The 22,242-nt window shown below is 49.9% G+C and overlaps 1 protein-coding gene across 1 annotated transcript in view; it reads right to left on the bottom strand.

Moving 5' to 3' along the window:
• Window positions 1-20,530, bottom strand: part of REC114 (REC114 meiotic recombination protein) — a 162,947-nt gene extending 142,417 nt beyond the window's left edge. Inside the window, exon 1 of the mRNA XM_073877328.1 lies at window positions 20,219-20,530. The gene's annotated coding sequence lies outside the window, so the exon portion shown is untranslated. The remainder of the gene's footprint in view (window positions 1-20,218) is intronic.
• Window positions 20,531-22,242: the final 1,712 nt, after the last annotated feature.

The following is a 22,242-nucleotide window of genomic DNA, read 5'->3' as shown; positions in this document are numbered from 1 at the left end:
AAATAAAATATACACTTGGTGTAGACCTTGTCCACAGTTCCTGGTACAGAGCTCCTAAAACTCTTGAAATGTCCTGAGTGATAGGAGTGTCTTTTGTTGACCATTAGAACCCCTCTAGACCACAGCTGAGTTTATGCTAATGAGGCGGCTCAAAGTGGGGCCCCTAGAGGGTTTCAGGATGGGAGCTTGTCACCAAAAAGACCAAATAAATGGTTAGAGGGTGGAAACTTTCAGCCCCATCGCTGACCTCCACGTGCTTCTGTACTGGTGAATACATTGATGAGCTGGAAGGATGGTGCACCTGGAGGGCACGGGAGTGCCATGCCTTACCCCCATACCCTGCCCTGTGCATCTTTTCCATTTGGCTGTTTATTTGTATCTTTTATAATAAACCAGTAATTGCAGGGAAGGCATATTCCTGAATTCTGTGAATTGTTCTAGAGAATTGTGGAAATGAAAAGGATTGTGGAAGCTCTTGAATTTGTAGCTAGACAGGCAGAAGTGTTAGTAGCCTGGGCAGCCCATTTATAGCTGGCATCTGAATGGAGGCAGTCTTGTGGGACCAAGCCCTTAACCTGTGGGGTCTGTGCTAACCCTGGACTGTGTCAGAATTGAAATGAGTTGTTGGACATCCCGTTGGCGTCTGAGAATTGGTTGTTGGTGGTGTGGAAAAATGACTTGTATTTGCTGTGGGAGAAAAAAAAACCCCACGCATCTGGTATCAGAAATCACCACACATATATCCACACAATGGAATATTGTTCATATATACTACATATATGATACATGCTACAACATAGATGAACCTTGAAAATATTATGCTAAGTAAAAGGATTCCGATAGAACAGGCCATATATTGTATGATTCCATTTATATGAAATGTCCAGAACAATGTCCAGATAAATTCATAGAGATAGAAAGTAGATTATTTGTTGCCAGGTACTGGGCGGCTAGGGGAATGGGGAATGATTGCTAATGGATACAGATTTCTTTCGGGGGTAATGAAATAGTCTGGAATTAAATAGTGGTGATGGTTGTACAATTCTGTGAATACACTGAAAACCACTGAATTGTACACTCTAAAAAGGTGAACTTCATGGTGTGTGCATTATATCTCAAAAAGCTGCTATTTAAAAAATGTAAAAACCATTATTTAGCTCAAGGGCCATATAAAAATGGGCCGAGGGCTGGATTTGAGCTGCAGACCAGAGTCTGTGGACTCCTGTTTTAGATGACAAAACTTTTTTTGAAACCTATGGGAAAAATAATTTAAATTTCTTTTTTTTAAAGATTTTATTTATTTATTTGATAGGGAGAGACACAGCGAGAGCAGGAACACAAGCAGGGGGAGTGGGAGAGGGAAAAGCAGGCCTCCCGCGGAGCAGGGAGCCTGAGGTGGGGCTCGATCCCAGGACCCTGGGATCATGACCTGAGCTGAAGGCAAATGCTTAATGACTGAGCCACCCAGGTGCCCCAATAATTTAAATATCTACCCTTGACCCAAGCTCTGTAAATGTAAGGGATGGTCCTGCTCTACTGTCTAATCTAGTTTTAAATGTTCTTGATTTTCTCAGAATGTCTTTAGCACATTCATTGTCTCCCCCCAAGATCTGTCCTCTCTTGTGTCTCCCTCCAGAGCCATTTGCTGGTCCTTCTCCATCCACCATTCCATCTGGTTCCATGGCAATGAGGGAAGAAGAGAAGCACAGAGAGGTTCTGTGTCAAAAATATCTGAAGCACAACCAAACCTTGCACACTGTGAGGACTCAAGAGTGCAAATCCTACACATGTTATGTAATGATGTGATTGAGGTGATGATGGTGAACCGGGCCATGGAGGTCATGGGTGATGATGGTGGGCAGGATGTGTCCGTGGTGGTGATGGTGGAGCACAGAGTCTTGATGCAGATAATAGTGGTCAAAATGGGATGATTACCAAAAGGGAGATGTTTGAGAAGAGCTCCTTTTCTGCTGGCAATTTTGCTATTTTCTCTCATTCTTGAGTTAGCCTGGAAAATGAGTCTCTGCCAGGGTCTGGGCAAGTAGGAGTCTGCAGTAATATTTAGCGTTCTATTTTGTGATTTTATGGAACTGCTGAAAAGGTCAAGAACATTTCTTTAAATGTCAATGGCCCGAGGGTCCAATTACCCAGGGGAGGACATTCTTGGAAGAGGAGTTTTGTAAGTCTGGCAGGACGGTGCGGGAGGGGCTCAGCAAGTAGGGAGCCAAGGGGTGGGTCCAGGCTTCCCAAGGAGAGGGTCCTGGGCAGAGCCACAGAGGGAGAGCGGTTTCTTGTAGAAGCTGTTGATGCATTCCCCGGTGGATGGGAGAGCCTTGGTAGAGTCACCTCTGAGTAGAACTTACCGCCCTCTCTGCCCCCCTTGTGAGGCTGGGTCCACAGCGCCTAGGGGAGCCTGAGGGGCCAGGTGTGAGCTGAAGGGGGTGCACCCGACTCCCAAACTCCAGGTTGTGGAGGCCCCACAGTTCTCTGTGCAGATCCCTGGGACTGACCTAAGGAAGGGCATGTGCTCAAACCCCTGAGAAAGTGTTTTTAAACTTTAGTGAACCTAGGTCTCTCCTGGACAATGTATTTAAAATGCAGAATCCTGAGCCCCACATGGATTCAAACATCTTACAAAGAACAGTGTTATCATTTTATAATGGAGAAGGAAGCTATTTTCAGGGGGGTTAGACAGCTTGTGAAAAGGCATAGTCCTAGGCTGCCCCATCCCATGGAATTAATACCTGAAGGAAAGGGGTGAAGGGAGGGAGGGAATGGGACCCAAGAACTTGCACTTCCAGCAACTTCCCCAGATGATTTTGAGGCCGCTCCTGTCCAGGCCTCCCTCCAAGAACCAATGCATCTGCTTGAAGAATCGTCTGTCCCCTTTGAATCTCTCCTTCGGAAAACCGTGTCTGTTATTGTACCCAGGTGGGCACAGGGTAACAGGACTTCGAAGTCAGACACATCTGGAATCCAGTGCTGGCTCTCTCACATTCTGTATGGCCTTGGGCAAGTTACTTAACCCCTGGGCTTCCATTCCCTCATCTGTAAAACGGGGAGACTAATGCCCATTTCTGGGATCATGGAAAAGAGTCAATGACATAATGAAGGTGAAGATGTTAGCCCAGCGCCTGGCACGTGCTAAGTGCTCTGTTACTGCAGTCTCAACTACTATTATTAGGCATCTGGGAGGCTTAGACATCAGGGAGGGCTTCTGGTCTTGGCCATCTGCTTCCCTCTGTTCACAGGGCCTGCATGTGCGAGGGTGCGCATGTGTCTGAGAGTGTGTGTGCCCACGTCTTTGATCCTCCTTGCACCCCCCCAACACCACACACTACTATGCCTACCAGCTGGGGGGAGCTCAGGGATGCTGGTCCAAATAAGGGGGAGGGATGAATCTGGGATGTGTTTGCCAGTATCTTATCCCTAGTCACGGCCAGCCGAAGAGACTGCTTCCTCAGAAGGGACAGCTTGCCCTGATACACAAGGCTGATTTGAACACAAATGCAGGTGGTGATCACACGGGACCCTGTGGCCTGAGACATGTGGAAGCTGGAGTTTCCTCAGGACAGATGTGGCCAGGACCCCATGCAGGGTCCTCCTCTCCTGATTCACAATGCTTTCAGGACAGACTCTAGGGGATCAATCCTTTTCCCTGAGGCCAATGGCAGGCCTGAAGGCTTTATCATGGCCTTAGCATTCACTCAGGAAAGGGAGGGCTCCCCAGAGTTGGCCTGAAGGGATATGTGTGGCTTAGCTGGGGAGGTGGGTTGAGGTTCTCTCCGTCAGCCTGCATCTAGGAGTCTGGAACTTGCAGGAAATCCCCACCATCCATCCCCCACCTACCACGGACAGCACCTGCTCAGCTACAGTGATCTTGCTATTTGAATAAGCAGCTGAGAAGGCTCTATACCTTGGCACGGCTTCTTTCAGGCTACCACTTACTGAGAGCCTACTATGTGCCATGAGCTTACACTCACCATCTCTTTTAATCTGTACCATAGCTCTGTTGGCTAGGTACAATTATCTTCTCCATTTTACACGCGAGGAATCAGAGGGAATTAGACAAGAGGAGCTGTCTAAGATCCAACAGGTAGTAAATCATGGCACTTAACCCAAACTCAGGTAGATTGAATTCCAAATCCGAAGCTCCTATCTTTGGGCTCTATTTCAACTGCTAAGTAAAGCTGACCAAGGTGAGACAATGCCAGAACAAAATGGCAGGTGTAGGTTACCAGGGCCACCTCTGGGGTGACATGAGAAAGCAGTCCATGAGTCAGAATAATAGGTCCGGAGCTGTGGATGAGGGAAGGAAATACATCCAGCTGTCTGTGGTCCTAGCAAACCAGAGGTGGTGAAAGTAATATTCACGAAGTCTCTGTAATAGGACCCACAAAAAAATATTCCACCGTCCTCATGGTCAGAGAGCAGATGAAGTAGATACCTACTGATTTGTCTCTCCATCCCTCCTCTCAGTTTCTGGGGTGAGCACTCCACACAGTAAACTGCTCCTTCCCCCTTTCCACCTCTATGGTTCCCATAGGAGCAGCTATTTTTTGCAACTTTGCTATTTCATCCACTGGCCAGAGTTGAGTCCTGCGGGGGGGGGGGGGAACCGCCCCCCAAGCTGAGGCAATCAGCCTTCTTTGCTGGGATTTTTTGAACTGGTACTAAAATAAAGGGCCCATCTCTCTCCAGGAGCTGAGGTTGTGAGGGGTGAAGCTCAGGAGATATAAGTAGCCAATCTAGTGTCAGAGAGAAGCAGGCGCATGGATGGAGCTGTAAGGAGGATGATGGATTCCTGAGTTCAGATGTTCCTGAGGCTTAGTGGTATCCCTGCTCTCCCCAGGTTGGCTGTTTGACCCTTCTTTGGTTGGGATATGTTTGAATAACCCATATTTGACCCTGGCACCTTGGTACCATCACATCTACAAACAAAGTCCCTTTTTGTGCCCATGTTAGTATGAACTGTCCTGCTACCAAGTGACCTGACCAATCTGTCTCCTCATCCATCACCACTGCATGAGGAGGACATGGTCAGCATGTTCTGGAAAGTTGGGGCAGTGAAGCAAATCAGAGGGCCCAGGTGCCTGATGGTGACATGGGGACAAGTACAGGGGAATCTCAGGCCTGGAACAGCTGACCGCACTCTGGACTGCAGAGCCCTGGTTGGAAGCCAATCTACTGGGCCAGGCTGGCTCCTGTTACCCAAAATGGAAGCCAAAGAGATTGGGCTTAGAGGTGGCTGCTCTAAATTTGTCATCACTCTGATGCCTGAACCAAAAATGATGCTTTTCCTCTGACCTGGACCGCAGGGCTGATTTTCAGGGAATCACTATGAAACTCACTGGGCTTTCCCTGGGAGTCCAGGGCCTGTCAGAACCTTCTGGAATCTCTCAGCCAGATGTACCTCAGAGCCAACAGGGACTGGGGAGGAAAGGGGGCATGAGAGGGAGAGGGATGAGGAGGAGGGGGAGAGGAAAAAGAGGTACTCTGGGGGGAAAGAAGGGAGACGGTAAAGAGGAACTTGCAGAAAAATCCATCTTTGTTTCTTTTGTCAGCAGTTCCCAAGAGGAGCTCCCCCCCTTTCCTTCTTCCAGCAGACACCATGGAATTTATTCTCCTTTCAAGAAAGAGTCTTCTGCTCAGCTGGAAGTGGTAGTGAGGAGTGTGAGGCTGGACAGCAAAGTTTTGCCAAGCCTCTGAGCTGTTGCTCTGGGTCTCAGCTACTCCCCAGGGCCTTCTAGATCCCAGGGGAGGGTCCTAGAGGATGCCCATTTTAGGATAGAGAGAGCTGGACCCTGAGACTCTGCAGCTGGCCCTCCTATCCATCCTGGAGACAGAGCTCAGTATTTTGGCCCCCGTTTTCTGCCTGTGAAATCGGGATGGTATGCAACTGATTAGGGTCCCACTGCTGTTGTGCTGGGGTTCTCCTGGTGAGGTTCAGGGCAGTAAAGATGACAGTGCTCTGCCACCTCTTGAACACTCACTGCCCAACCCCCAGTCTCTTTTTGGCTTACAGGGGACTTTCCCTCTTGGTATCTCATGAGAGGGACACAGAGTCCCCAGAGAGGGCCCGCACAATGGCTAGCATCTCTACATTCCTAGAAGGATAAGCAGTGCAAGTGGGAGGCTCACTTGTTCAAAAGCACCCAGCACACCCCCACAGAACTGAGTTCTGCCCGTGCACCATTTTGCCATTTCCTGTAGCCTTGTTGCCACCTGTGTCCCCTGCAACCCAGCACTGCCTCCAGCCCCCTGTCTTTCACCGAGCACTTCTACCTTTTGTCATGGGCAAACTTGGTACATGTTATGCTCAGCCTCTTTGACTACAGTGAGCTAGCAGAGGCCAGAGGTTGTGTTTCACCATCTCTTTGTCCCACTGTCTCTCTGTGGCCTCACCCCTTCCCCTCCAAGAGCAGCCCTGTCTTAGGATACAGTGGAACTCTAAAATAGCTGGGGAAATGCAGGCTGACAGGCGGGGCTTGCTGTGTAGTGGGAAACTGCTTGCACCCCACCTTACCCCCTTTCCCTTTCCTCTCTAGTCTTCCCAGATACACCTGCAGGCTCTCCAAGGCAGACCAAAAGCTGGTTAACCCCCTGAGTGCTTGGGAGATAGGGAGGGGAGAGGAGGCTATTCATTAAAATTCACATCAGGAGAAATAACTAATCAGAGGCCGTTTGTTGCTTAATTGGTTTTAAACTTCAGGAAGAGTCCTCATTAGCCTAGGGGTGACTTCTGCACAACAGCCCAATTGGGAAAGGGAGAATGGGGGGAGGGGAGCAGAAGCCCCTTTCCCTGCCAGCCTACCCCCCTACTCTCCAGCTGGGCATTCGGAGAAGGTTCTGCACTTCTGGCAGCAAGCACCCTGAGCCAGGCTCCAGCTTTGCAATCCTCTTCTTCCTTCAAGGCCCCCTCTTCCAGGAAGCTTCCCAGGACCGGCCAAGGGAATGACTCCCAGCCTCCAGCTCCCGCATGTACAGTCTGTGCCACCCAAGCTGGGTACCTTTTAAAGTATCTGATGGTGCTTCCCAGCCTGGGAACTCCTAAAGAACTGAAGTTTCCTCCCCCCATCTCCTTCTTGATTCCTTATCTTCTTCCCTTCTTCTTCTTCGGCCTCTCTTCCTTCTCCCACTCTTCCATCTTCTCTCCCTCCTCCTCTTCACCTTCCTCCTCCTCCCCCCATTTTCCTCCTTTGTGTTTCCTCCCCAGTCAACTCCCCTTGCCTGCCTGGAGGAAACACCAGGTTAGTGACCGGCGCCAAGGGATACTAATGCCTCCAGATGATTTTCATCTGCATCTTACAGAAACTTCTCAAGTCTGGCCCCCTTCCAGTTTCCACCAGATTGCTGCCTTCTGCCCAGGAGTAGAGGAGGAAGAGGGTTGGAAACCTACTGAACTCAGAGGACGTTGGAACTGGAACAACTTCGCTTGCAGGAAAAAAAAAAAAAAAAAAGACTGGGGAAGTCATAATGGCTTGTCATATTTCTAAGGGGCTGGCTCATCTGAGTAAAGTCCCCTGTCCTGTGCGGGCCAGGACAGAGCTAGGACTGGTGCTGGCCGGAAGGTTGTCAGAGGGACAGAGAATCAGAGCCAACGTAAGGAAGAAGAGTAGTGAACACCCACTGGTTTTCCGTAGGCTTCTAGAAACAGCATGCCTCCCTTCGGGGATTCTACCCTCCCACACTCCATATGGTTCCAATATGGCTGCCATTTAGCATCGCCTATCCTTGGGTCATGTGACAAAGCCTGGCCAGTCATAACTGCCTGTGGTCCTGCCCACGGTGATTGGCTCAGGATGGGCATGTGACCCAAGGCCGGCCAGGCTCAATCCTTGTCTGGGAATTTGTATGCCGTCACTGGGCAGAGGAAGCTCTCTTCTGATTCACTAAGATGTGATAATATATGCTGAGAGCCATGGACTGCCTTCTCCCCGATCACGTGGAGAAACAAAACCAAGAGTTGCAGAGAGAGAGAGGTGAAGGAAAATCCTGACAACATTGTTTGGGTCTCCAGAGCCCTCAGGGTCACCTCAACTCCTGCCCTTTCCAATTTCTTAGGCTAATAAATTCTCTTTTTTGGTGAGCCATTTGAGTTGAATTTCTGTCACTTCAACTCAAAGTGTTCCTGACTGAGGCAAGAACTTTCGCGCAGCCAGAGCTGTCCAAATGGGGGCTGGGCCACCACAGGAGGTAGTAGCTGCCCGGGCAGAGCTGCTCAGTCTCCTGCCAGAACACTATTGAGAAAACTTCTGGATCCGGTTGTGCCACATAACAGCTAATATTTATGGAGTTCCTGGCGCTTTATGACTATTACCTCATTTAATCTTCACAGCACCCCTGTAGGGAGGCAGTCTTCCCCCCCAATTTATAGATGAAACAAGAGTCTCAGGGAGCCTTCATCAACTCGTCGAGGAGGCCCAGATCCAAGACTCACGCTCCTACCTGCAAGACCGGAGATTCCGAGGGCTTTTGCCTACACCCCACCTCAAAGCCCTGCCACCTCTGAAGGGGGCAGATGCAGACCTGGTCTCTGCAGTGAGCTCAACAGTTCTTAACTAGGACAGTCGATAGGGGCGCAGCGCTGTGCCCAGGTGAGCAGAGAGGCACAGAGCTGCAGCTGGCTCTGGGGACAGTTGCCCGCAGAACCATAGCAGTGGAAGAAACCCAGAGGAGGGGAGGGGCGGGCTTCGGGGGAGGGCGCAGGCGAGCGGGAGGCACTTCTTCCTCCGAAGACCTGAGGCGGGGGCGGGCTCTTCCGTTTTTGTGTGTCACAGATGCCTTTGGGAATCTGACGGGCATCTGTGGACCTTCTCCTAGAAACAAAGACACGTGTGCAATGTTTTGCACACGACATCGAGGGCTTCAGAGACCCCCTGGAGCAATGCTTGGAACTCCAGTGGCCCAGTGAAGAACTCCTGATCAAGAAGCGTGAGAAGTGCTCAGGGGCCTGCCCCAGGCCAAGTAGCAGAGGCAGTAAAATTTTAGAAATGCAGACTTACCACAGCCAATTATTTTAACCAGCATGTCTAGCTGGGGAAGCTGACCAAGTGTCTTTGTCCCCTTTCCCTTAGCACCCTGCCCTCCCCTCCGCCCCCAGCATCTCGCTGACCCATGATTCTACCTCCATGGCTGTTCCCACCCAGCTGAGGGTGGAGGGAAGTATCTGATGAGCTTCTTCAGCCTGAGATGGGGGAGGACACCCACCCCCACATCTTTTCTCAGGCCATGGCGCCGGCACTGCACCCACACGACATTGTCAGTCAATCCACCCTCCCCAAAGTTAAGCTGCAGGGTGAGACTGGCAGCAATTTGTCTCTCTGGGGTCCAACAACCCAAGACCCGCAGAGTAAAGTCTTAGACCTGTGTTGTCTAATAGCGTAATCACATGTAGCCATTTAAGTGAAAACGAATTAAAGTAAAATAAAATTTAAAACTCCGTTCCTCAGTCAGTCACCCAGCCACGTTTTGTGTGCTCGATAGCCACATGTGGCTAGTGGCTACTGCATGGGGCAGTGCAGATATAGAACATTCCCATCACTACAGAAAGTTCTGTTGGACAGCACTGATCTGGATTAAATAGATTCTGAACAAAGACGTAACCCTGGAGTCAGGCAGACTTGCCTCAAATCCGTAGTCTACCATCCACTAGCTAGGATTCGGGTAAGTTTCTTATCTTCTCTGGGCTTCAGGTTCCTTCTCTCTAAAATGAGGTTAATAGGGGCACCCGGGTAGTGCAGTCGTTGAGCGCCTGACTCTTGGTTTTGGCTCAGGTCATGTTCTCAGGGTTGTGAGATTGAGACCTGCCTTGGACTCCATGCTCTGTGCAGAGTCTGCTTAACACTCTCTTTCCCTCTCCCCCCCCCTCCCCTGTGTGCATGCTCTCTCTCTCTCTAAAATAAATAAATACATCTTTAAAACATAAAATGGGGATAATTAAAATGTCTGCCTCATGAGGTTCTCATGGTCCCTAAATGAGTTGAGCCATATGATACTTCAGCACGGTGCCCCGCACATAGTCAGATGAGCTGGATGCCTTCAGTTTGTTCCTCTAGATCCACCATCCACTCTTTCCCCCCCAACTCCATGCCCGAGAACCTGGCCTTTATGGACTGCATCAAAGGGTTTTCTTGCCCTCTGTCTTCCAGTTGGATTTGGCCATTGGGAGACACCACAGAACATCAGAGGGCAGGAAGAGAGAGACGTTGGGGTGTTGGTTTTGTGTCGTTCTCCCTGCCAGGCCACTGAACGTGGATGCTCTCCCTCAATGAAAGGCCACAGCCTTGTCAGGTGGCCCTCTCTGGAGAGCTCCTCATTCCAAGTTCCAATAACTCCTCCTTCCATATATCCCTTTAGGCCCCGAGGTGGAAGCTGCTTCCTACTGTTTCTTGTTGGGGTGCTGTCCTGTCCCTTTTTGGTTTCTCCTTAGAGACACTTTTTACTGAGCTCTCTTCCGTGACCTCATGTGAATACACCTCCTCTGTCCTGATGCACAGACCCCTGCCTAGGCTACCCCTACTGGTAGTACCACCAGGCAGCAGGGGATCATGGATGTTCCTCTCTCACCACCTCTGCTTCTACCTCCAAGCTTCCTCAGAAGAAACTGGGTTCTAGGAGCTATCCACATGAGGAAGGATGAAAGAAATGGCTCAGAGTGGGCTGACGAGGCAGGAGGGATGAGTTGTTAGTGAGACGGAGAGTCGGCGAAAGGGAGGAATGAGGTGGAAAACGAGACAGAGTTCAGGGGTCATCTAGGGCCTCCTAGAGAAGCTTTGGCCTCCAGACAAGACAGGTCCAAGGCTGAAGAGCAGAACCCAGTTTGACTGCCTAGGGGGTTGGAGGGCCTACTGAAAGGGTCCTAGAGCTTGGGCCTCTGCCATGGGGTCCAAGCCTTCCCCCCACATCCCCTCAAACAAGATGTCAGGGCCCTTCCTTCCCAGGGCCTCCCTCTGGAGCCTGACGCCCCTGCCTGGGGCCTCTTTCATTTGAGCAGCCTGTTCTGCTTATCTGTCCCCTTAGCCTCTGAGGTGTGACATTTATCTGGTGCTCTCATTCAAGCAGGAGACAGAGCGGCGCAGGAATGGCCCTGGAGAGGCTCAAAGAGGAATGTGTGGAGTTTGGGCTTCCCGTCCCAAGATCCCCCGACCCGATCCCTCACCCCAAGTCTGGGCTGGGTGTCCCTCCTCCAGGGTCCCAAAGCCAGGTGCACTTTCCTTACCATAATTGCCCATCTCCTCTCTTGTTGAAGCGCCACCCAGTCCACCCTTGTATCACCAGCCCCTAGCAACTTGCCTGGCACACAGTAGGCTTGCAGCATCTACATGGTGCCCAACCAATATCTACTTATAAGAGGAACTGCCCCCTGCTGCCCCAGAGCAGCAGGCCTCCAGTAACACTGACATAGACAAGGAAAAGAGCCCTACATGGTTGGGGCTTGAGGACTGAACTGTGCTTTCATTTCACCAGGCTGCTGGCTTTGGACACTCCCTTCTTGTTCTGGACCTTGGTTTTTCTTATCTGAAACTTGGACTTGGTTGGACTTGATAATCTGGGGTTCCAGTGCCAAGGAAAGACTTTTTTAAGTATCATGATTAACACATACAAATGATTAATATGTACAAATTTTGAATCACAGTCACAAACCTTGGCATCTTAGCCTTTCTTTTTTACTCATGGCTGAGCACTGTAGGTATTTTTATCAACATGTTCCTAGTCTAAAAAGAGCCGGTCTCCTCGTCCAGCCACGTAAGGCCTCTGTGCCCACAAAATTAGGTAATGGATTAATTCACTCCCTCACTCATTTGTTCATTTAACAAGGATTTATGGAATGGCTATCATGAGTCGGAGCTGAATTGTGCATCTCCTTCACTGTCGTTGTGAGAAGCTCCGAGAAAGCTAGTAGGTACCAGAGATGGCATGGAATCTTTGTGTGAGCACGGAGGTGGGCCCCTCCCTCATCACCCACCCCACTTCACTCCTGCTCTTCCCGCAAAGGGGCCTGGGAGAGGTGGCCCTACTGCCCAGAGCAGAGAAGTCTGGCTGCCTATCTGGCTTCCCATGGGGTAGGTGGTGACATCTGATTTAGGGATCAAAAGCTCAGGGGTCTGGAAAGAGTAGAGGGCCAGGTAGAGGCCCAGACAGTTCCACATGGCCCAGTGGAGACCCCCTCATATCCACTAACTATGCCCCTATACACACCAGCCAAATATAGGTAGGAAGCATCACTAAGCTCCTCTCCAATGGGGCTGACCCGGAACAAAGTCTCTGGGCCCAGCAACTGCCCCAAGGGCTTTTCTTGAGTCAGACTCACTGATGCGTGGAGGATAGACCAACAAACTAGGCCAGGATGAGTGTGCTCACCATTCAACTCAAATTTGAATACTGTATGGGGCTCATCAAGGATTCTGGCTAGAATTGAAAGGGCCATCCTTCTGAGTGCTGGATTCTGGTCCCGCAATGTGCCTTTTCCCTTTGGTCTGGGTACAAGGGGTCTCCAGATAGTTGTCTGCCAGGTCAGGGATGGGGCAAAGTTTCATTTGTGTATGTGGACTGAAGATGCCGGCTCAAGGATGGTGGGCTGTCTATGGAGCCCCAGGTGGGGAATGTAGGGCAGCTCTTCCTGGATGTGTCCCACGGGTGACCTGTGAGCAGCACTGGGCTAGGTACATTGCTAAATTTGGCCAGGCTGTTTTCCCTTTGGGAAGGGAAGCTGCTGAGTGCAGCTGTAAGGAATATACTCAACCTCATACATGGGCCCCTTGACAGATTTCTCTTTCAGGTTCAGGTGGGGTCCCATTGCTGCTTGGCAATCCTTTAAAAAAATAACTGTGTTATTTAACTTACTAAAAAAGGCAATACAAACACATTATTGGACGTTTTAAAAATAAAGGTAAGTGAAAAAGACAAATCACCCTTAATTCCACATTCCACCACTCAGAAACAGCGACTGTTAACTGGTATATATTCTTAACAGTCGTATATCTGTCCATACATATCATATATTCTTTTAAAAAATCAGATTGCTGGGGCACCTGGGAAGCTCAGTCAGTTAAGCATCTAACTCTTTTATTTTTTCTTTTTTAAAGATTTTATTTATTTATTTGACAGAGAGAGAGAGACACATAGCGAGAGAGGGAACACAAGCAGGGGGAGTGGGAGAGGGAGAAGCAGGCTTCCCACGGAGCAGGGAGCCTGATGCGGGGCTCGATCCCAGGACCCTAGGATCATGACCTGAGCCGAAGGCAGACGCTTAATGACTGAGCCGCCCAGGCGCCCCAAGCATCTAACTTTTGATCTCAGCTCAGGTCTTGATCTCAGGGTTGTGAGTTCAAGCCCGGCATTGGGCTCCACCTTGGGCATGGGGCCTACTTAAAAATAAGAAAATAAAAATAAGTAAATAAATGCATACATACATAAAATAAAAAAAACAAATCAGATTGCCGTGTTCATACTAGTTTTTCAATTAATATGTCCTAAGTATTTTTTCATGTCCTCAAATTTACTTGTTTTATTTTCCAATATCATTTCAAATGGTTCCATAACATTCTATTATATGAACCTGCTTTATCAAGTTGGGGCATTAATAAGAGAAATATTTCATAAATATTCATATTAACTACTCAAGCCCATCTGAAGTAACAAGAAATACCATACCTCTCTCTTGGGTTTTTCCTTCACCTTGAATTGTCAAAGCATACAAGGACATCCTCAAAAGGGCTGGTTCATCCACAGCTGGGTGACAGATGAGAACACCGGAGCCTCTGCTTAGCTGTAATCTCTGTTGTCACACCAAGGTATCCCTGTGGAACCTGGTCCTGGACAATCTCAGCATCCTTGTCCACCAAGACAGTGATGTGATTTCCTCAATGGTCCAGACCACAAGGGATTTCTAAGGTAGTTCTCCAGTGGAGAAAGACCCCGATGTGCCAAAGTGCCTAGGATGGGAGAAGCTTCCAGTCCCAGACACACACCAGCCAGAACCCTGCCAGCTTAGGGCCTGGCACTGAGCTTAGACAGTCTGTCAAGCTTCCCACCACCAGTGGACCTCACTCAGAACCATCTCAATCCATCAGAGAGGGGATAACCATGTTGATCCCCAAAGGGAAGGGACCAAGGGGCCCATACAGATCGGCCCACCTCCTTCTCAGCAACCATTCTTGAGAAGTTAAATGAGTTCTCTCAAATTCCTTCTCTGCACCTCAACTTCCCCCTCGACTGTCATGCATTCTTTTACTTGCCTCTCACATCAGGAACTATCCTGCTTCCTTCCCTCCTAAATCTCTTGTCTTTATTAATTTTTCCTTCTATATCCTGCATCTTCAGCCTCTCCCTCTTTGCAAAGTCCTCTTCCTCCCCAGACACACAAATCTCTCAAGTGTAGAAAACTAACAAGCTAGTAAGCCCTCCTCCAACCTTCATTTCCCTCCAGCTATGACTCAACTGGCCAAACTTCTAAAAAGAACAATCTACTCTCATCATCTTGACTCCTCAACCCATACAACATGGGCACCGTGGACATCATCTGCTGAGACCACTGTCTCAGAGGTCACCCTGTGTCCCAGTTCACCAGAAATCATCCTGGTTTGCCCTTGTTGTCCCAGAGGCTTATTCAGCCAGTGCCAGTTTAAACCTTGCATTATATAGTCGCCTTACTGCTCACCAGCCACAACCAACACAACCCACAGTTTTATCGCAGCCATTTCCCCCCTGAACTCCAAGCAACACCGGCCTCTGTTGACTGTGCCCTTCTTGAAATGTCCTCCTCTGGCTTACTTGACACCTCTCGGCTAGTTTTCACCTCTCCCTTCTGTGTGCTCTCTCTCAACCACATCCACCACATTCACTTTCCCCCCAGACGCTGGAACTTTGTAAGGTTCTGTTTCTTTCACTTAGCATGTAATCTTCTGAATTTCACCCACATCCACAGCCTCAGCTCATCATCTCCGCCTTCGCCCCTGATTCAGTGCAAATCTAAAGACTTCTGGGAATCATGGTGGCTTAAATGCAGGTTTACAGCACTACCCTCCCCCAACTTGACAGAAATGAACAAAAAGAAACAAAAATGAGAGAAAAGGCTGCACCAGGGCTGAAAGCATGGCATGATTCTCCTCAGACACAAAAGAAGATTTAAATAGAGACAGACCTTCCTCTTGGAAGGGAAGACACTGTGATATAAAGCTATCTATTTCCTCTGGATTCATTTGTAAATCCAGTACAATCCTAATCAAAATACCAACATGATTTTGAACACAATCAAATAATTATACAGTTAATCGTGTAAGAAATAGCAAGGGGAATTCTAAAAAAGATGAGCAGTAGAGGAGAAAGATTCTTTTATCTTTTTTTTTTTTTTTAAGATAATAGTACATTACAGGGGCGCCTGGGTGGCTCAGACTGTTAAGCGTCTGCCTTCAGCTCAGGTCATGATCCCAGAGTCTTGGGATCCAGCCCCACATCGGGCTCCCTGCTGAGCAGGGAGCCTGCTTCTCCCTCTCCTTCTGCCTGCCGCTCCCCTTGCTTGTACTCTCTCTCCCTCTCTGTCAAATAAATAAAAAATCTTAAAAAAAAAAGATAATAGTACATTACAGTAATTTGGGGGGGGGAGTTGTGGTAGAGGAACAGGAATAGGAAGCAAATAATGGAATAGATGTAGACTCTAGAATATATATCCATATATAGAGAAATGTACTGTATGAGAAAAGGGGCATTGCTAATTAATAAGGGAAAGATGGATTGTATATGTATATGAAATGTATTTATAGATAAGAAACTGTAAATGATTATTTCTTGAGGTGGGGAAGAGCTCTTGAAGTGTGCTTTCTAGGTCAGAGATCATAAAAGAAAAGGTTGACATGCTTCACTATATAAAAAATGAACATTTCTGGGGCGCCTGGATGGCTCAGTTGGTTAAGCAAGCTGACCCTTGGTTTTTGGCTCAGGTCATAATCTCAGAGTCGTGAGATCGAAGCCCACATCGGGGTCCACGCTCAGTGGGGAGTCTGCTCGAGGATTCTCTCTCTCCCTCTCCCTCTGCCCTTCTCCCCACACTCTCTCTCTCTCTTTCTCAAACAAATAAATGAATAAATCTTAAGGGGAAAAAAAGAAAATTTCTGGCATGGCAAACACTCCATAACAAAAGTCAAATAAAAAATGCAGGGATGAGTATTTGCAGCAATAAATGACAGAAAAGGAAATACTCATCCCAATATAGGAAATGCTCCCTCAGCTCCGTAAGAAAAAGATAAAAACTGAATGGAAATGGGGGTAGGGGATAAAAAGAGTTTGGGAATCATTCCCTGCTTAATCAGCCACCTTGCATAAAGGCAGGGGAGAGCGTAGTGAGCTAGAAGAACAACGTAACGCAAATGTTATCAGACCCTCCCGGTCTGGGACTATAAATAAAGTTCCATTAACATCCATCACCCAAAGTTCCTGCTGTTTCTCTTCTGGCACTTACAAGACCTCTGCCCTCTTCCTCCTCTGCCACAAGTATTTCTGGGAGTTCCAAAAAGGGAGCCCACATATGCTGAAGCATCACCCCGTCAGCCACAATCCCCATATGGCTTCTCTGGAGTTCTTCGCTCCCAGTTCAGTGCTGTTGCAAGCAGAGCCACCCCAGCAGTGACCCACGTGGGACTACAGCTCTGAGGAGGTGCCCCCTTTCCCATGTTCCCAAAGCCTCCATTCCCTGGAACCAGAGGCCCCTGCGCCCCAGGTAGAGGTGAGGAGAATGGCTTTCTCCTTCGCTCAGTGGCTGGCCTCCCTGCTAACACCCGGGGGATCAACCCAGCTCAAGAGGAAGAAAGAGGGGCCAGAGAAAGGGGACAAAAAGGGACAGCTTTGTTTCCTACTGCTTCTGTAACTAATGGGCACAAACCTGTGGGCTTAAAGCAATACACTTTATTCTCTCACAGCTCTGGAGGCCAGAAGTCCTGGAATCAAAGCGTTGGCAGGGCTGTCCTCCCTCCAGAGGCTCTTGGGGAGAATCTTTCCACTGCCTTTCCCAGCTTCTAGAGCTGCATTCTTTGTGTTCCTTGGCTCATGGCCCCTTCATCCATCTTCAAAGCCAGTAGCATAGCATCATGCTTCAGTGGTTACATCGCCTTCTCGTTCTGTGTCGAATCTCCCTCTGCTTCCTCTTACAAGGACACTAATGATTGCCTCCAGGGCCTCCCCAGCGACGCCAAAATAATCTGCCCATTTTCAAGATCCTTAATCACATCTGTGAAGTCTCTTTTGTCATATACGGTAACATTCACAGGTTCCAGGGATTACGACTTGATTATCTTTGGGTACCATTACTCAGATTGCCACAGGGCCAGATGCCTTTTTATCATCCTCCTGCCTGCTCATCTCCTTTCTCCTTAGCCCCCAACCTCCTCCCCCAGTTTAAGAAGATAGCCCCCACAGGGCGCCTGGGTGGCTCAGTTGGTTAGGCGACTGCCTTCGGCTCGGGTCATGATCCTGGAGTCCCGGGATCGAGTCCCGCATCGGGCTCCCTGCTCAGCAGGGAGTCTGCTTCTCCCTCTGGCTCTCTATCCTCTCGTGCTCTCTATCTCTCATTCTCTCTCTCTCAAATAAATAAATAAAATTAAAAAAAAGAAAACAAAACAAAACAAACAAAAAAAGAAGATAGCCCCCACAAATATTCATAGATGCAGATAAATACCAGTATTGGGATGTTGTCTATACCAGGAGTGTCAGAGGTCCAGCTTGGCAACCCAGTGCCCCGTGATGGGGGTCAGGCCACCAGTCTTGGCATCCGTGGCAACTGGGTGGCAGGTCAGGGCTACAGAGCTAAGCTTCTGGGAAGGTCAAAGCACCATGTCAGCTGGTCACTGAAAGAGTCACCAGCAAAAGGAGGGCTTGGGGCCCCAACTGGCTGGAGCTGCTCTTCTATGGCCCTGTGTCAAAACTTGCCTGTGTCCCCACTAAGCGCTGATAGCAGGAGCATCTTCACATTTATCACTTTGTCCCTCTGTCATCATCACCATCACCACTACTTCACCAACTTGAGGGCTCAACCCAGGGCTGGAAAGAGCTGAATACTGGACATAGGTTCAGGCTGGCATCTGACAGTCAACACAGGAAGATAGCATACGCCCTGACTAGAGAGTCCCAAGATGACCCCCGGAGCAGGAGGTCCTGAGACGGGCATTCATAACCAACCTCCCAGAAGACCGAAGCAGGGGAGCGTTGGGGCATGATTTCTGCCTCCAGGGGCTGCCTTTAAAATGTGGTAGGCAGTGTTTTAAACGTACCACCCCACCATAATCATCGACAACTATTGTCACCCTATTTACCACTGCAATCATTAACAAGAGTGTCACTGTCACAAGCAGAAAGCCTAGGAAAGTGTACGAGGGTAGAGTGCCAGGGGAAGGAGGGCACTGCTGAGAGGGAAGGCTGAAGAAATAATGGTGACCAGGCCATTAAAAAGGCTGCTTGCCTTTATCCTAGCCCGGTGGAAGTCGTTCAAGGGTCTTAGGCAGACATGCCCCAGTCACATTTTGGAAAACCACTCTGGATGCAGCATGGATAATGGACTATAATAAGGCAAGGCTGGAGGTGGGGAGGCCATTTAGGAGGCTGCTGCCATAACCCGGGCAAGAAATAATCTGGAGTTGTGTCAGTGGACATGGTAAGGAGTAGATGTATTTGAGAGATATTTATGGAGGAGAAATAGCAGGACTTAGGAACTGATTGGGTATGGGGGCTGGTGGCAGAGCTGGTGGTGGAAGAAGGAGTCAGGAATGATGCCCATGTTTCTGACTTCAGCCACTGGAAGGATGGTGGTGTCATTCATTGAGTGGGGAGAACAGGGGTCTTTGGAGAAGAGCGTGTGGAGTGCGAGGTGCTTGTGAGACATCCAAGAGGCCATTGAACAAACAGGTCTGGGGCCCTGGGGAGAGGTCTGGGCTGAGGACATGGATGGGAACCAAACCCAAGGGCCTGGGTGAGAGTGTCTGAGGAGAGAGATCGCATGAGAAAAGAAAGCACATGCAGTAGAGTCAGGAATGACACCAATAAGTGAGGAGTTGGCAGAGGAGGGAAACTGAGGACTGCCAGAGACGTAAAGGAAATCAGGAGAGGATGTGCTCCCGGTCAAGGTAAGAGGATGTTTCAAGAAGGGGGAAGAGGTCAGCCGCATCACATCATGCCCAGAGGACAAGTCAGGGAAGGGATGAAAGGTGGATCTGGTCTTGCTGAAGACACGGGGGTAGCAGAGCCTGATCGCTGTGTGCTAAGGCACGAGGGCAAGGGAAGCCTTCCCTCTCAAGAAGGTTAGAGGTGGGGGGAAGGAGAGAAGGAGACAGTGGGGTTCAAAGAGGACCTTTTGGGATCGAAGGGATCTGATCAGGCTTAAATGCCGATGGGAAGGATCCTCTAGGAAGAGGTCGAAAGTTTGGGAGAGTGGTAACTGATGGAATGGCACGAAGACAGGGCAGATAGGGAAATACAGTGGGATTGCCAGGCAGCACTGAGGGACATTAAAGACCATGAACTTGAGGAAGCTCCAGTCAAGGCAACCATGTGATTTTCTCTGGCTGCCTCTGCAGGGCTGCTGTAGGCTATACACGGTAGGTCCTAGCCGATTCGTGTATGAGGACCTCTTTTTCACTGAAAAAGTCTCTGGCTTTGAAACTTCAAAATACATCTGACAGGACAGCAGTTGTGATTGAGAAAGCCGCCAACGGTGGGCGAGGATAAGACACTGCGTCAGACGTAACTACCTGCAAACCCGGGCTCTTCCTCTGCCCGTGGGAGCTTAGGTAAGTTAGTCAACCTCTTTAGCCTCAATTTAATCATCTGTAAAATGGAGATAAGACCACTTACCTGACCAGGACTCTAGCAAGGATTACATGAGCTGATCCATGCTAAGCACTTGGCGCGGCGCCTGGCACAGAGCTAGCTCTCCACAAATGTCAGTCATCATGGCCATGAATTCAGTTTTACTTTAAAACAAATTGGTGTTTTAGTCATCACGCTAGCACCCACACATGGGGGAAATGGTTGTTTGTGTATGTGGAAGGTGTGTTCCTTATTCAGTCAGCAGGCTGTGTTTGGGGGGCTGGGGAGACTCCGGGACCCCCGGGCAATAGTTTGGAGTCTCACAAGGATCCTCGGTCCCTCCACATCTGCTCCCGACTCCTTCTGTGATCCGGCCTCTCCCCAAGGCTGCCATTACCAAGGAAACTGAGGCCCAGAAGCTTACCCATGGCCACGCAGGAACTCATGGCAGAGCTGCTGGGAACTGGCCTCTCTCAGCCCCTCTTGCTCTCCTCCTGAGGCAGCTTCAGCCTGTCGGCGTTTCCACAAGTGCCTGGGCCTGGCTGGGCCCATGTGTTTGCTGTGTTGCTGCTGTCACCGCCAACTGCTCTGTCAACCGTGGGAGTGTGGGCCTGGGCTCCAGGAGCTGTTGTCCCAACTCTGACTGTGGTTCCAGACTTAGTCACATTTCTGTCCCAGGCTCTCTCACAGTCCCTGTCTCAGCCTCTGTCACAGCACTGTGGCAGCATCTGTCACAGACCTGTCACAGCCTTTGTCACAATACCTCTCACAGCCCCTGTCACAGCCTGTCACAGACTCTATCACAGCCTCTGTCACAGACCCTGTCACAGCCCCCATCCCAACGCATCTCAGCCTGTCACAGCCTCTGTCACAGCCCCTGTCACAGCCTCTGTCACAGCCTCTGTCACAGACCCTGTAGCAGCCCCGTCACAGCCTCTGTTGCAGACTCTTTCACAGTCCCTGTCACAGCCTCTATCACATACTCTATCATAGACCCTGTCAAAGCTCCTATAGCAGCCTCTGTCCCAGCCCCATCTTAGCTTGTCACAGCCTCTGTCCCAGCCTCTGTCCCAGCCATCACAGTCCCTGTCATAGCGGCCATCACAGACTCTGTCACAGCTCCTGTTGCAGCCCCTGTCAGAGCTTCTGTCACAGCCCATCACAGTCTCTGTTGCAGGCTCCATCACAGCCTCTGTCACATACTCTGTCACAGCCTCTATCACAGACTCTATCATAGACTCTGTCACAGCCCCTTTCCTAGTCTCTGTCACAGCGTCTGTCACAGCCCCTGTCACAGCCTCTATCACCCTCTCCCTGACACTGTCTCTGCTCTGGATCCTGCAGTGTGGCCTGTGGGGCACAGCTCTCATTATGCAGTGGAACTGTCTTTCTCTGGAAGGCGTCCAGTGAAAGGCTCACGTAATAGCAGGTTATCCTGACGTGCAGGGCTCGTGGGAGGGAGGCTGGGCCATGGGGCCTGCACAAAAGATGTGCTTTGCGGGGAGCTGGAAAGCAGAGCTCCCAGACCAACTGCCAACCCTAGCTGTGGCTCCCGCCATGGGCCCACAGGCATCTGGGGTCCAGGCCCTTCCCGCTGGCAGGTGACTAAACGGTTTGGTGCCATTACTTTAATCTCTTCCATCCCACTGTGAGCTTCCAAGAGTAGGGACTGTGTCGTTCTTTTCTTGTCCACTTACTGCAGAACTGAGTGCAGGGCTGGGCTCCCAGGGCCCAACCTGGTGGTTGTCCCCAGAGTCCTGGCTCATTAGGTCTAGTCACTTCCATTTGCCTCTTTTGCTCACACTGTGCCCTTCACCTGGCACGGGCCACCTCTCTGCTTCCACTTTTCTGAATCACACATTGCAAAAGCCAATTCAAGCAGGACCATCTCCCCCTGCTCCCCTCCTCCATGTCCTTCCTCTTCCTTCCTCTGCTCTCCTGCCACTTGGCCACATCACATGACCCTGGTCCCTGGCTTCTTTACAAGAGTTTCTGTCTCTGTCTTATTCTTGTCACAGACGGTGGTGGCTAAAGATTAGGGGCTGGATATTTGGGGTGATATAGTAGGTTCTCCACAAGCCGGCTAGATAAATAAATGGGTGAATAGTTGAACAAAAACAGGACTGATGTGAAATTGGGTAAGAAGAATAATAGAGGAGTGAGGGAGAGGACAGTGGGCATGGCAGGGAGGACAGCAGGAGCAAGGCTTGGCCGAAGGGAGGAGCCCAGCGTTAGTGGGGGCTGCAGGCTGAACCCAGTCTCAGGGCCACCCCCAGCGCTCCTCACTCCCCACCGCCCCCACCTTGCCCTGTTTGCCAACTCTCTTCCACCTCTCCCCCTTCTCCCAGGCGACCCTGTGTCTTCCTTTACCTTCCTAACTCCTCCAGCCCAGGGTGTTGAAACCATCCTGGGGCCCCTGACTGAACTCACTTCAGCTCTGATATATGG

The sequence above is a fragment of the Callorhinus ursinus genome, unplaced genomic scaffold (assembly GCF_003265705.2).
Source record: "Callorhinus ursinus isolate GAN/ISIS: 27379988/994484 unplaced genomic scaffold, GSC_fseal_2.0 scaffold25, whole genome shotgun sequence".
NCBI lineage: Eukaryota > Metazoa > Chordata > Mammalia > Carnivora > Otariidae > Callorhinus > Callorhinus ursinus.
The sequence above is the reverse complement of the archived record's forward strand: the minus strand, read 5'-3'. Positions and strand labels throughout refer to the sequence as shown.